The sequence below is a fragment of the Pinus tabuliformis genome, chromosome 1_2 (assembly GCF_031772625.1).
Source record: "Pinus tabuliformis cultivar Carrire ecotype Pingquan chromosome 1_2, CPIR1, whole genome shotgun sequence".
In the NCBI taxonomy this organism is placed as follows: Eukaryota; Viridiplantae; Streptophyta; class Pinopsida; order Pinales; family Pinaceae; genus Pinus; species Pinus tabuliformis.
In genome coordinates this window covers 1,113,772,938-1,113,788,746 of record NC_142298.1, presented here as the reverse complement: position 1 = coordinate 1,113,788,746, position 15,809 = coordinate 1,113,772,938, and positions in this window count along the sequence as shown.

The following is a 15,809-nucleotide window of genomic DNA, read 5'->3' as shown; positions in this document are numbered from 1 at the left end:
TCTCCATTCCTAGCTTTTCATTGTGGCTTCAACAAGAAAAATCTGCATATTGATTTGATGTTTTGGCCTCTTCATGATTTCGTTTCAGTGCATTCTCATCCCTTTGTAAGCAATTGATTTGCATTCATTTGAACTGTGCATCTTATTTATATAGGAAGCCTTTGGTTTTGGAACGTTTTTGGAAAGTCAACATAGGAAATTTCTCAATCATAGCAAAATCTGAAACCTATGGAGGCCTACATAAACTGTGCAAATAGATTGAAAATAGAAGCTTAAGGCATGCTGCAGTCACCAACACTTAGAGAAAATGCTGAGCTCATGATCTCCATTGTAAGCTTCACAAACTTCTTTGGATTCTTGATTCGCTCATTCCCCATATTTGCTGTTGACTGTACCTGAAAACAATCTTTCTTTGAAATCTATTTTACAGAGTATTTCACTTCACGGATTTCATTTGAATACCTGAGGCTAAAACCAAATTATGTGTTTTAACATGGTGCATACTACCGCTGGCAAATCGTCCTACCTCTGATTCAAAAATTTTTACAGCCAAATGCAACAAATTCATAAAGTGCAGAACAGAAAAAAATTAACTCAGAGAAAAAACGTAAACAGCAGAAAAACGTCAAACTTTACATGCTCGATTTGCCCAAATGGTAGCGAATTTGAAGAAAATAAAACATGGGTTTTTTTTCCAGGTGGGTCAATTAGATAACCCAGAAACCGTTTGAGGAAATTTGTAGCGGTCTGGGAGAAATCTGCGGTTCTTCGGAGTGTATTTTTGAGTGCCGCGTGAGAAAAAAACAGAGTTTTAATTAAATGAACAGCAGTAATTTAATGCAGCGTGCCTGAAGAAGATAAATCAAATTAGGAGTCAAATATGTGCTGGACATCAATCAAATTACACATCTCTTGTTTTAAAACATTCATCCAACACCTGTTTAACAAACAGTTTGAATTGAACACGGCACTGTAAATGATTTCAAGAATTTAAATGCACGGGAGTTGTAGATTATGTAAAATTATGTTGATGCAAGAGCGAGAGTCTGCAGGTAGCTTAAAGCCGTTACGACTCATGGAAAGAAGTGTTTTCAGTGATCGGATGGTGTTTGTGCGAGCTGTTCATGAGGCAAAGTGGATAAATGGGATGGAGCTTAGCATCTATGATTCATGGTTTGATCCAGTTGTTTCTGTTTTACCTGGGCTTGTTCCCGATGGATTTATTTACTTGAGGGCCAGTCCAGACACATGCCATAGACGTTTCCAGTTACGAAAGAGAGAAGAAGAAAATAGTGTGTCTTCCCTGCTGAATGTGGTAGTCATGGGTTGTTGTCAGTGAGCCAATTACCTCTTGATTTTACTGAGATTTAGGGCGTCTGTTGTTTGGTCCTTTTTTTTAAATGATCAGAGAGAGGCGGCCATTCTTTTATCATTTATTTTTTTATGGATATGACATTATGGTATGGATTTTGTTGTGGTTAATCTTTCGTGGATGAGAGAGAGTCCTTTGGATTAGGGGCTCGCATTTATTCATAACCATTTAGAAATAAAGGGATTTCTTCACTCCTCCACATTTTTTTCCTTTTCCATGCACACACCCACTCCATTTCACAGTACTTTCTACACTCTGTACTTTCCGCAGCCAATACAGCGTTTCCATAGCCAATACAGCGTTTCCGCAGCCAATCCCAGATTCCGCAGCTGTTTTGTTAAACTCTAGGTTGCAGGTGTCATCAAGCAAAACAAGTCACATGGGTAGTTAGGGAAATGTCAATACATGGATGGTGTCCTATTCATTCAACCAAATTTGATGAAAAAGACCCCGGTCAAAGGGAAGTCAAGTTGTGTGTTATCACAATGTCGCCACACTGAGTCGCCACACTAAGTCGATGCATGTCAAGAAAAAAATAATAATTTTGAATCAATGAAATGAACAAGTTATTTTCTCACTTTTCTGAAGGTATTGATTAATTTTGGACTGATAATGAAAGATGAATGGATAATTTTTTATTCAAGATTTTTAGCTACAGAGCTGTTCCCCAATTCCGCAGCCAAAAAAACCTCATTGTTCAAATCAGCCTATCTTTCTCATACAAAATCAGATTTTGATGATTTAAGTACCATTGGAAAGATCTCAGCAAGATCTATACAGTGAGAAATATATCATTAGAGTTTGAAATGGAAAATAATGAAATAAATTGCTGAAAAGAAGCAACATCAACTTGAGGCACTAATTCCAAAGCAGGTATAAATTCTTTTGATTTTTCCTTTGAGAACTTGTTTCATTAATACAAATTCTTAGTTTTGTATGTAAATATCATAACTAGAGAGATTGATCATCTCTCTCCTTTGATAATCTTACATTCCATTGCAGAAGAAGTATTAGTTTTTTTGCAGGTTTCAGGAGGAAAGACAAATGACTACAAGAGAATGGTGTCTCTCTAAGAGACCAATTTGTTTCATAAGAGGATGATCAGCAACAAAGAGAAAATATGTTGATGCAAAATCAGATCCAAACATTTGAAAAACTTTCAGATACTATTGTCTCCATCACATCCATACTTCATAATAAGCCATTCACCTCATTCCACTCCATACTTTTCACTTATATTCACATACACTTTCCATCTCTTTTTGTCTATTCATAACCCACAAATAAAAACAAGAGGCTCATTCACATGCTTATTGCCATTGCCATTTCTGTTCTCCATTGCCATTTTCCATTTTCATTTTCCATTCCTTGTCATTTTCATTCCGCAAATAAGCCCTGCTTCAATGCAAATTATTGAGTCCATAGTCCTTTGAGTCTAAGTTCTTTGAAAAAACACCTTGAGGCTTGCATGCCTTAATGGCAAGTCCTCATGCTGACAAACAATGGGAATACATTAATGTCCCTTGTTCGTTAGATCTTCTAGGTGTCTCGACATCAGCAAATTCATTCGTACCTAGCAAGATGTGTTTGGGCATCTTGACTCTCATTGTCATCAATGGTGAGAGTTCTCGTGTTGACTAGTGGCATCCATTAATGGCCACTAAGCCAACAATTTCCTACTATGTTCGACATCAGAACATCTTTTCACATAGTAGGAATTGTGCCAATGAGTTTTGAAGACATGAAGACTATTATTTTCAGTATTTTGGAGCAGATTCAACAAGTTTTAGTAGAAGCAATAAAAAGTCATCTTATCTCTCTATCCATGACTCCTCTTGATCAGCCACTTGAAGAAGAAAATGATCAGAAGTTTTCAGCCACCACACATACAACTCATCCATTCCAAAGGGTAAGTGAAGGTACGGAATTTTCTAACTTTTAACCATAGAATTCCATAAAAAGCTAGAATGATAATTGTTGGAAAAACATTTCTCTTCCTCATTTCATAAAATTGCCAATACCATCAATTGGGGGGGGAATACATTCATATTCATATCTTGCCATGTCCATATCATATTCAAGAGCTCACATACTTCCAACATATATTAATTATTACATTGCTATTATGAGCATACAATGGCGTTTGAAAAAGTGCTTATAGGATAAATTGGATACAAACAAAATCATGGTTGTCACACAAGAACCAACCATCATGCAATCCAATAAAGATATAATTTGCAACAATAATGAAAATATCATTATGCAAAGTTCAAAGATCAAAATAGAAGGCAACAAAAAATGGTTGCAACACAAGAACCAACCATGTTGCAATTCAAGTGAAACACTTTGCAGAAATATGAAGTTATCAAATGATATCATGCAAAGTTAAGCCAAAGCTCAAGGATCAAAAGAGTTAATGTAATATATATTGCATGAGGACATGCAATAGCTTCAGTTGGGGGGTATGTTGAGTCTCAAAAATGTCATTCATTTGCATTACACTTTCACTATTATGTCCATTATATCACCTCCATTTCACTACTATGTCACCACATTCATCCCACTTTCATTATCATTGGGCCACCTTTATGTTTTTCCAATCTTTATTATTTCTAAGCCTTTTAAGTGAATTTGTGGTTAAACATTAGAAAATAATGTGCATATGCTTATACCTAACAAATGGGTTGAGGTTGTTGACATGTGTAGGTTGAAAGGAGATTTCTAGAAGACCCTTATGTGGCACCCCAAGGCCAAATTCGAATTTGGTTGGAAAGAATCATGGGATCATGAGGATATGTGTCACATCTCCTAATTGTATTGTAACTCTAAGAAGACATGTGTCTTATCAGTTCCTATTCTGATTAGGACTCTAGAGGTAGAGGAAGAGATTCATGGATTCTCATTAATGAGATGGCTCTCATTTTTTTGTATAAATAGGAGATCTCTCTCCTTCATTTGCTAGTCTTTCCTTTTAGTCTTTTCTTAGTCCTTTTAGCTTGTTAGTCCCATGGCTTTTGAAAGCTTTGGAGAGCTTTGTTGTACTTTGTACTTTCGAAGAAATTGAATAAAGCTTTGATGTTCTCAACATGGAAGGAGATGTGAAGTAGATGTCATGGAGCATATTAGGATGTAAGTAGAGTAGATTTCATTTTGTAAATATTGCTTTGTAGAATGTAAGGTAGATTAGATTTTCATTCATGCAATTTTAATTCATGCAAGTGTGTTTAATTTTTCTTTGATTTCATGACTAGTGGCATGTGTGATCATCTTGTCTATGTTGCTGACCTTTATTTTTCTGTAGTTTGATTTTCATTCGTAGCATTTCTTTAACTTGCACTTTACTTTTGCTCTTAGATATCAAGTTGTTCATCTATTGATGGTTCTTTTTCCATAATCAAATAACTTTATTGGAGGCAAAATATCACTTAGTACAGCTTGGTTTAGTTTTCTTTAAGACTCACATTGCTGACTTGTTCATAACTGTTATCACATGATAAATCTAGCTGAAAGGCAAAAAAGGTTAGGAAAAGGTTAAAGTAGTGTGATTTGTCTCCTTTATGTAGTGTCACTTAGATTTCACATTTCATTTTCATTTTAAATCAGCAACAGAGATACTGGGCCGATGTCATTAGTCCTTTATTTGATGTCTTTATTTTCCTTTAAGCATTTGATTTCATAGGTGGTAGGGGGCCCCTGCCTTGTATAGTTGTCACTTTAATTTCTTGTATTTCTTTTTCTGATTTTCATGTATATTAATGTACAGTTTGAATTACTGCATTTTATTTTCTTTTTAACATGTATATTATTGTACATAAATTGCTTTCAAGTTGATTGTAGATTAGTGATGCACATAGCCTTTTAATGAACTAATGACGTGATAGAATCATCTTGTCCTTTTGCTGAAGTAGCAAGGATACTGGGTCTCATAGTCATTCTCTCATTATTTGATTATTGCATTTTATTTTGATTGAACTAGTTGTATATTTACACTTTTGTTTAAATACTAACTCCATCAATAACATGTTTTAAGTTCTTTTGAAGTGCTAAGTTTTGGAAGTTACCTTTAAGGACACAGGCCTTGTCTTGAAATCTTTATCCATACTTGTCCTTTAAAAGTATTCTTAAGACCTTAGAAAACCAACAAGAACAAAACCCCAAAAACAGCATAAACTATAAAACAACGAAGTAAGAGAAATGTTAACTAAGCACATATAGTGCACCACACTTCATCATTTTACGATACCCAGATTGATAATTTATGTAGAGCAATTTAAGACATTAAATTGACTAGACAGTACCCCTGTCAAATTGGAGAAAATTTCATTTTTCCTCTTGTAGCTCTTTAGATTTTGTTTTAAATTTGTTTTTACTGCCCAGATCCATTGGTTTACTGTCAGAGATCTTCACCTGAACTTGTGCCGTTAGTGTCGAGGGTTTTGGTGGAATTCATAGGGATTTTGCCTTAGGGTTTGATTTTTAACTGGTCCTGTAGTGACTTTGGTGTTAGAGATTGTCAAACCTTGGATCTCCTTGGTTTTGTTCAGTCCTCTTAGGAGTCGGGCCTGTCATAGAAGTCACCCTTGTGAGAGACCTACCTTTGTGTCTTCTCTTTGCGAATCTCGAAAAGTTTGTTGGCTAAAGCTTTGAATTTCATCCTTAAAAAAAAGAACAAAAAGATTTCGATTTGTTTTTTGATTAGTTTATGATTCTGCATGAACTGATCCTTAGTTGCATTTTGACTAAGTAAAACATCCGGGAATTATCCTTGTAGGCTTTTGTCCTCATTATTTTTTGCTTTTAGGTAAATTTCCTTTTAATTTGCTTTTGAGTGAATTTGATTTGATTGTCTTAGATTTTTTAAATTTGATTTGATAAATAGTTTTACATGCTTCATTAATATAGAAAAAACACAAAAAATTCTTTTGGAAAAAGTTTGCTTTGGTAACATTTGTAGTCTTTTGGAAGAGAAAGGAAATTTCGTGAAGTAATTAGTGGTCATGAGTTGTATGTTTTGAAAAGATAAAGAGATTGTTTCTTTGATTGTCTTTGCCAAGAAAGTTGTTTTCTATAAAATTTGCATTTTCCAACTCTCTTAGCTAGGAGATTCATTGAAAAAGAAAAGTAGTGTAAATCATCTTAGGTGCATATTTGTAGTGGTTGTGAGTCGACTCTACACACCACCAGTTTCATCTCCACTACCTTTTGTCTTTAAGAAAAACCATAAAATTAACGCTTAAAGTAAAATCAACTTGGTAACTTTTATTTACTAGGGCTCTGAAACACCAATATAGATCATGCTAGTGTCTTGGAGTAGGAGAGTAATTAACTCTCCAAGACAACAAAACCAAACAAGTAGCTTATCTTGTGATAGAATAAATCCAATTGTTTCATTTGTACTTTGGGAAAGCTCCTCTTAAAGAAGAAGCACGAGCTCGTGTCCGAACCAGTGAGGGGATCAATCCTCCCTCGTTGGGAACGATGCCAGACACGCACGTATTACAAAGGGTAAACCTCGGATTAACCATTGTCGAGGAGCCAGGGGTCACTTGTCGGTAAACCTTGGATTATTGTCAAGGAGCCAGCAAGGGGATTGAGCTTGATACTCTACCCTTGCGTGCTGTCGGAGTGTAGACTGTTCCCCCAAGTGCATTTGTTGCTGTTGGTAACCTTAGTGATCATTATCTTTAGGATTCTACCGAGGTGACGGTGGAGGGAAGATCCCACTGAACCTGGAGCAGACGTCAGCTAGACTCACTTGGATTTTCCGGGGGGTTCACTTCACTCGAGACAGTTAAAGTGGAGGAACTTGTGCCGGTCTATTCATTAAGCAGGTTGCCGGGGTAACTGTTCCACCCGCCACTTCTGTACTGAATCTGACGATGTTGGGTTTCATCTCCAACTAGCATTTTTGGTCCGGAAGGCTACTGTTTGTGCTTGGTTTGACGCCCTAGATTCTTTAGGCGTGTGATTCAAATTTGTTTGGTTCTTTAGAGACTTTAGGCAGTTTGTTTTGAGATTTTACTTTGTTTGCATGTGCAGTAGTTAAAAGTCTTTAACTGTGGCTGAATTACCGAGACAGTCCCCTGGATCTCCGGGAAAGTCTCCTGAAGTTGTCACCGTGGCCGATTTGTTGAGGAGGTCTCGTAGACTTCGAGGCCAACCTCCCGAAGAGGTTCCGAGTCATTACGAAGGTTTAAAGGTCCTTGTAACTCCTAGTGGCAGTAAAGTAGGTTCACCTGAAGAAGGAGAATCGTCATTGGTAGTCCATTCAGATTACCAAGGTCTAGAAACATGTTATAATCCTGAAGCAGTTGCAGTTTCCGAGCTTGCTGGTAGTTTTTCATCTGCTAGTGATATAGGCGAAGAACCTGAAGTATCTGAACCTGTTACTCCAACTTCTAGTGCACCTGATTCACCTAGGGTAGAAAGAGTCATCACCGAAAATCTTCCTGCTGGTTTGATAGCTATTCAAGAACTTGCTCCAGAGGAAGAATTAGGCGTATCTATCCTTGAAGATCAACCTACTATTGATCTCAGAGAGCGTGAATCTATCTTTTACAGTCCTCCTAGAAGTACTACTTGGTACCTTTCGTTAACCAATTATTTACACAACTTAGGGATAGGTTTTTCTCCACCTCGAACTCCTTTTCCACCTGGAGGTATTTATACTCCTGTAAATATGTCTGGTCAGTCGTCTGTGTTCACTCAATGTCCTGAATCTTTCTTGTACGGCGGTCCTTCTGTTCCTTCTGGGTATCAGTCACTTTTTGGTACTTTTGCGGGAGCATCTCCTCAACCCATTGAACATGGGTTATTAACTGGAAACAATGGTAATAAGCCGTTGGGCGTAGGAGACATTTACATGATGTCAGGTTCAGTTCCCGGTTCTCCACCTCAAGGTGGCCAATTACCGCCTGGGGGGCAGCCTCAATTAACGCCTGGGGGGCAACCTCAAGGTACGCAAATTGTGTCTTGGGGGCAACCTCAAGGACAGTATGTACCCATAGTACAATACATTCCTCAAGGTCAACCCCAGCCTCAATATGTACCCCAAGGTCAACCTCAGTATCAGTATTTACCTCAAGGGTATCAACTTCAAGGTCAAGGTCAACCCCAGTATCAGTATTTACCCCAAGGTTATCAACCTCAAGGTCAATACTCGAGTCAAGGTTATCAACCACCTCAAGGTCAAGCTTATGTTCAAAGTATGGGAAATGTACCTGTCAATTATCAATCTTACCCTCAACCTGGTCACGGATCTCAGTATCCTCAACCTGTTACGGGTCAATACTCCAGGATGATAGTGTGGGATCCATCACAAGGTCAACAGGTGTTGCAGCCAAGTATACAGTTGTTACCTCAAACTGGACAACCCGTAGTTTCTGGTTCACCCCAGCAACCGCAACCTGTCCAGTCAAATATTCAAACTTCTCTAACTTCGGTAGTTACTCAGCCGCCAATTGCACCTAGTACTCCATCTCAAACGACTGTTGCAACTACCGCAACATCTACCGCACTTACTTCTAGAGTCTCGACAACTCCGGTTTCTACTGTCTCTGCAACCACTCCTCAAACATCTTTACCGTTGTCCGGATCTACGATTCAAACCATGGTTCAGATGCCTGTAGGGCAGCCTGGTTTAAGTACTATTGTAAGAAGTCAACCACAATTCACTTATCAATAGTACCAGGGACAGTACCAATTCGGTCCTGCTGTCCAACAACCGGTTTACCAGTATCAACCGTATCCTGGGTACACTTATCAGCAACCTCAACAACCCCAGTACGGTCTGGTTAATCCTGGTTTTCCAGGAGGATATAATATCCCGAATGCGATTCCTATTCCTAGTTATCCTGGATATCCTCCTCCTGGAACTGGCATTGTGACCCAGAGTTTTAGAGATCCTAACCGGCAGTTACCGTTTATCGCAACTTTGGATTTACCCGACTTGACGCACCTAACGAATGATCCAATCAATTATCTTCCGTTTTGGCTGCCAATGCCTAATAAGTTGCCCAGTGATATACCCAAGTTCGAAGGTAGGTCTGGAGAGGATCCGTCAAATCACGTGATGACTTACCACCTCTGGTGTGCCTCAAATTCCATCTCGGATGATTCGATCCGCTTACGTCTTTTCCAGCGTACACTCATTGGTCTCGCGGCCAAGTGGTACATTGAGTTACCACGGTCCTCTTTTTATAATTTCAGCCAGCTAGCTACCTCATTCCTAACTCATTTTCAGTTGCCGGTCAGATACGATAATGGTACTGAGCTATTAACTTCATTAAAACAATCGACGTCCACTTATATTTCCGATCATATCCATGAATGGAGACGTCGAAGGCGTTTATTGAAAGTTTTTATCGCGGACCAAATCTTAGCTGAATGGTTTGTTAAATCATTATTACTGAAGATTACTGAAGACGTAGCTAAGGCCGAAGTAGTTACTGAGGAGCAAGTCATTGCTCAAGCCCAGTACCTTGACTTAGTTTACACTCAGTCGGGTACATTGCACGAGAAGATCCCAGATCTTGCTAAGTCAAATCAAATCGCTGCTGCTCCTTCGAGGTCTCATGCTGCTGATGGCATGATTGGTACGGTGAATACTAAAAGTAAGAAGAAATCCTCAAAGAATTCTTCTCCAATAATAACCTTACCAGACTCCCCGACAGGAGAATCTTCTCCTGAAATTACCGCCGACGTTCACGCTGTAGAGTCATCTACGGCTAAATCAGAAAACGGTGGTAAGAAGAAAGGCAAGAAGAAGGATAAAGCAGATAAGGCTCCAAAGGAGAAAAAAGAGAAGTCGGAATCTAATGACGAAAAGCGCAAACCTCGCTATCCTTGTTTAATTTGTGAAGAAGATCATTTCAGAAGAGATTGCCCTCATCGGGCAGAGGTTGTGAAAATCCTTAAAGGTTCCCCAACTCCTGCTGTTTTGAAAGATCCATTTCCAAAGCATGAGAGTAAAATGATAGGTTCTTCCTCGAGTGCCAGTGAAGAACCCATATTGATGATGTCTCATGTACGGATTGCGACTCGATCGCAAGATTACGGTAGTAAGAGTCCTATTGATGGCAAAGAAGCAGAATCTTCTCATTCTAATCCATCAACCTCAGCTCTCGGTTCCGATCCACTACAGATCGAGAAACCTAACCCGAACATGGTAATCAAACCGCCCGCCAAGGGTATACTTCGAAAGTCTGCTTTCAATCCACATGCGAGAGCAGCTCAGAATTATAACATTGTTGAGGATTTAGCTGTTTCACCCTCAGGAATGTCGGCTTTGGAAGTGCTGCAATCATGTCCAGTACAACGAAAATTACTCTTGTCGGCTATAGGAGCTGTTGATATTCAGGACCCGAACCTGATAATATTTGATCTAGAAAATAGTACACCGCGTCTCCCTCATCAGATGGCTTTCTAGATCCCAGTGATAGTCAAAAACAGGCCTATTCATCGGACTGTAATTGATGAAGGAGCTTCTACATGTATTATGTCGATTCAATGTTGGAGATCACTTGGTTCTCCTTCACTGAACCAATACCCGACGATTCTTAAGGCCTTTGATGGCCGTGGGTTCCATCCGTTTGGCATTCTACAGGATTTACCTATAGGGGTTGAAGGAAAAATCGTTAGTCTGGATGTGGAGGTGGTTGATGCCCCTCTAGACTACAACCTTCTTTCGGGTCGCAGTTGGTCTTACGCTATGACAGCGGTCGTGTCATCGGTCTTCAGAGTTATAAATTTTCCACACAATGGTAAGATCGTGATGATAGACCAGCTGGCTTACTTTTCGTCCGACCCAACCTCTTCAGAGAGTATCCAGCATGTCGGTAAAATGACTATCCCTTACAAGGATGTTGGTGTAGGATTAGTTAAAGATTCTGATTTACAGGGAACTTTTCCTTTCCCTCCAATCAACGCAGACCCTTCATTTGCTTTCATTCATATGATTACTTCAGACACTATTATTTACGATGATCCTTGGATTGTCCCATCTGAATCTGAGATAGACTCATTCGGTGATGCCATGCCTTTGAGTCCATATGAAATTGCTTATGAAGCCGTGCAGTCTTTTACCGACTCGCGTTCAACCCAAATCAACCAAATGAATGTGGTCCGTGAGGAATCACTTTTCACATCAACCTCAAAACGGATAACGTTTCCTGAAGTTGTGTCATCTGACGAACAGATTCGCGAAGTCCTAAGTGTAGACGATCTACCATGGGAAGATCTTCATCATAGATCTTCGTTTTTACCTGAGGGTGATGACTTTGAAAATGATTTTTCATCAATTTTTACAGCTGAATATGTCAAGGACGCTCAGAATCCCATGAAACATCCTGATTCAGATTTGAATTTGGGAAACATTTCCCAAACTATTGCCATTGACATTTCAGTCAAGCCCGGAATTATTGAGAACATTCATATAGGTGCCTCGTGTACAGATGACGAAATTCAAACATACAAGGTCCTATTTCAAGAATTCCGCGACGTGTTTGCCTGGTCCTATGAGGAAATGCCAGGAATTGATCCCTCCATTGTTGTTCATGAGATTAAGACCTACCCGGACGCTAAACCCGTTCGGCAACATCTGCGTCAGATACACCCTAGGAAAGCAGCTGCGATTAAAGCAAAAGTAGAGAAGCTGTTGAAAGGAGGTTTCATTTATCCGATCCCGTTAACGGATTGGGTATCGAATATTGTTCCGGTTAACAAGAAACAGGGAACAATAAGAATATGCATCGATTATAGGGATATAAATCGTGCTTGTCCAAAATACAACTATCCCACGCCATATATCGATCAAATAATTGATGATTGTGCCGACAGTGAAATATTTTCCTTTATGGACAGTTTTTTCTGTTACAACCAAATCAATATTCTACCTACCGATCGACCAAAAACGGCTTTCATTTGTCCCTTGGGGACATTTGCTTACTGCAAATTACCTTTTGGACTTAAGAATGCCGGAGCCACTTTCCAACGGGCAATGTCTTACGCGTTTCACGACATCAAACACATTGTGCAACCATATCTCAATGATTTGCCTGCTCATTCTTTACATCGAGATGATCACCTTGTCCACTTACGTGCTATTTTTATGAGGTGTCGGCATTATCGAATTCGGTTGAACCCACACAAATGTGTCTTCTGCATAAAAGTGGGACGATTGCTAGGATTTGTCGTTTCAAAAGCCGGTATCCGCGTCGATCCCTCGAAGGTCGAAGCTATCATCAAATTGCCTCCTCCTTCGAGTTTGCGGCAACTCCAAAGTTTGCAGGGGAAAGCAAACTTTTTACGTCGATTCATTCCTAACTACGCCGAGGTTACAAAGGGTTTCACTCGGTTGTTAAAACAAAACGCTCAATTCTCTTGGGATGAGATAGCTCAGAAATCTTTTGATGCACTTAAGCACGCGTTGACCCATGCACCGTTGCTGCATCCTCCCAACTACAACCAGGACTACTTTTTGTATCTCGCCGCCTCCCACTCCACCATTGGAATGGTCTTAGTTCAGGAAGACGAATTCGGAACGGAACATGTGATATATTACCTCAGTCGGACGTTGAATCCAACCGAGCTAAAGTACTCGCATGTGGAAAAGTTGGCACTGGCAGCCGTTCAAGCTGTCCAGCGATTTCGTCACTACATTCTTCTCCGTAAAACTACAGTGATTTCGGATTGCAACCCTATGATCTATATTCTCACTAAACAATTGCTAGGGGGCAAGTACTCCAAATGGATTGTTATCCTGCAGGAGTTCGATTTGGAGTTCGAGAAGTCCAAGTCTAAGAAATCCTTAGTCTTTGCAGAGTTAATGTGTGATTTCCCGCGTGCTGACACAGAAACAGTGGCAGAGGAGCCCATTGCGGACGAATCTTTGTTTCTTATCAGCACTTTAGATCCGTGGTATGGGGATATAATTGTCTATCTCCAGACCCAATCCTTTCGGCCCGAAATCTCAAAGTCGGAGCGTCGGAAAATTCGATTCCAGTCTCAACAATACAAAATCATTGGAGATACTCTTTATCGTCGTGGGGCAGATTTGATTTTTCGACGTTGCTTAACTCATGAGGAAGCTGAAAGGGTTTTAATGGACTGTCACTCTGGGGCGTGTGGCGGTCATATGTCTAGATATGCCACAGCTCAGAAGGTGTTGCGTGCTGGCTATTTCTGGCCGTCTATGTTTAAAGATTGTATCATTGCAGTCCGAAAATGCCACAACTGTCAAGTGTTTGATCGCAAGATGCGCGCACCACCTGCTCCTCTCCACCCTATAATTGTCGTTGGTCCTTTCGCCAAATGGGGTATCGATTTTATTACATGTAACCCTCACTCGGCCGGGGGGCATGCGTATATCATCCTTGCGGTTGATTATTTTACTAAGTGGGCCGAGGTGACGCCTACATTCGAGGCAGACGGCAAGACAACAGCAATTTTCGTATTCAATCACATTATTGCTAGGTTTGGTGTCCCACAAGCAATAATCACTGACCATGGGCGCCATTTTCGAAACATTATGACGACAGAACTTACAGGCCAGCTTGGTTTACGTCATGATAGTTCTACTCCTTATTATCCCCAAGCGAATGGTCTGGTTGAGTCTATCAACAAATTTCTAGTTATCATGATTCGACGGATCATTGGTATTCATCGGTCGAATTGGCACAACATGTTATTTTCAGCGCTTTGGGCATACCAAACCTCAGTGAAAACATCAACAGGGTGCACTCCTTTCCAACTAGTTTATGGTTTGGAAGCCGTGCTACCCATTGAATGCGAAATCCCGTCACTGCAAATGGCCATCGAATTACTTCCAGCTACTTCCGAAGAGGAGAAGCATCTGTTATACTTAGCTAAATTAGATGAGACTCGACGTGAAGTTGCTTTAGCAATCGAGACTCACGCGAAACGAATGAAAGCTCAGTATGATCGGAATGTGACCCCTCGAAATTTTTCGGAAGGAGACCTAGTGTTGTTATATGATCAAGCTAATGATAAGTTAGGTGCTGGAAAATTCGTTCCTATGTGGCATGGGCCCTACATTGTCAAGCGCAAGCTAGCAAAAGGGGCCTATGAGCTGGTAGACTTTGACGGGGACTCTTTGGGTAAACCCAGAAATGGACTTTACCTAAAGAGGTATTATGCTTAAATGTCGGGTATGGAGATTTTAGTTAGGTTAGTTTTTTCTTTCTAGCTGGTATGTGTGCTTAGTTTAGACTGTGTGTTTGGTTTAGACAAGTGTGCTTAGTTTAGAGAGTGTGTTTTTCGTCGTTATTCTGGCTTATCTTGGTTTTACTCTTGATATTGCAGATGTCGACGCCTCTCCAAACGTACATTGGATTTGCTGATGGTGCTTGTCGTAGTACACGGAATATCTCTTCCGCAGCTTGGGTTATCTATTCGCCCTCTGACGAGTTAGTTTCTATGCATGGGGTGAGCCTCGGTCAAACAACAAACAACATTGCAGAATACAGTGCAGTGATTGAATTATTATCTGAATCTATTTCATTTGGGATTCGGAGTTTGATAGTGAGGTTAGATTCTGAACTCGTTGTATTACAGCTTAATAGAGTCTATGCCATTAGAAATCTAGTGTTATTAAGATTGTTTTTGAGGGTGCGTCTCTTGGAACGTGAATTTGATTACATTGAATATCAGCATATTCCAAGGTCTTTAAACACATTAGCAGATGCAATGGCGTCTCGAATGTTAAATAGACATTTGTAACAATCATAAATGTAAATTTATAAACATTTCATCACACATGTTTAACAAAATAAGCCGGTAATAATGATATATATAGATAGGAGTGTGTCAAAAAATATACATCGTCTTCGATCATAGGTTGAAAGACACCTTATGATCGGCAAAAATGATAAGTACAAAAACCAAAATGTCACATGTGTCTACAAATGACCATCCAATCACTGGTGGTGCTCTCTATACGACACCACTGCACGGGCTACTCTACACAAAAACCTCCTAAAAGGTCCTGGGACTACGACTAAGTAGCGCTGAAGTCTGATAGGAATATCATCTATTGTAGTCTCTGGTATACCCGCCGTCAGACGCTCTAGATCCTGCTCCAACTCAGCTAGTGTCTCTGCAGCCGCGTCCTGTGGGGCCGGTGCCGGTGCAGCTGGATGTCTCCTCTCAAAAGCCCGGAGATTGGCCGGACGCCGTGGGCCTACATCTGCATTTTGAAAATTTTTGCTGTCAATTTTGAGACGATATATAAAAAACAAAAAAAAATAGATAATTTAAAAACTTGTGAAAAATGAAGTACCTCTGTCGTCCCATTGTTCTCCCTGTGGAAGAACCATGTCCGGATCATTGTGAAAATCCATTCCGGCATAAGGAAAATCCTGAATCGCAAAGACCTGGCTCTCCAACCAGTGAAAGTAACCCACAGGAAATCGGACAACTC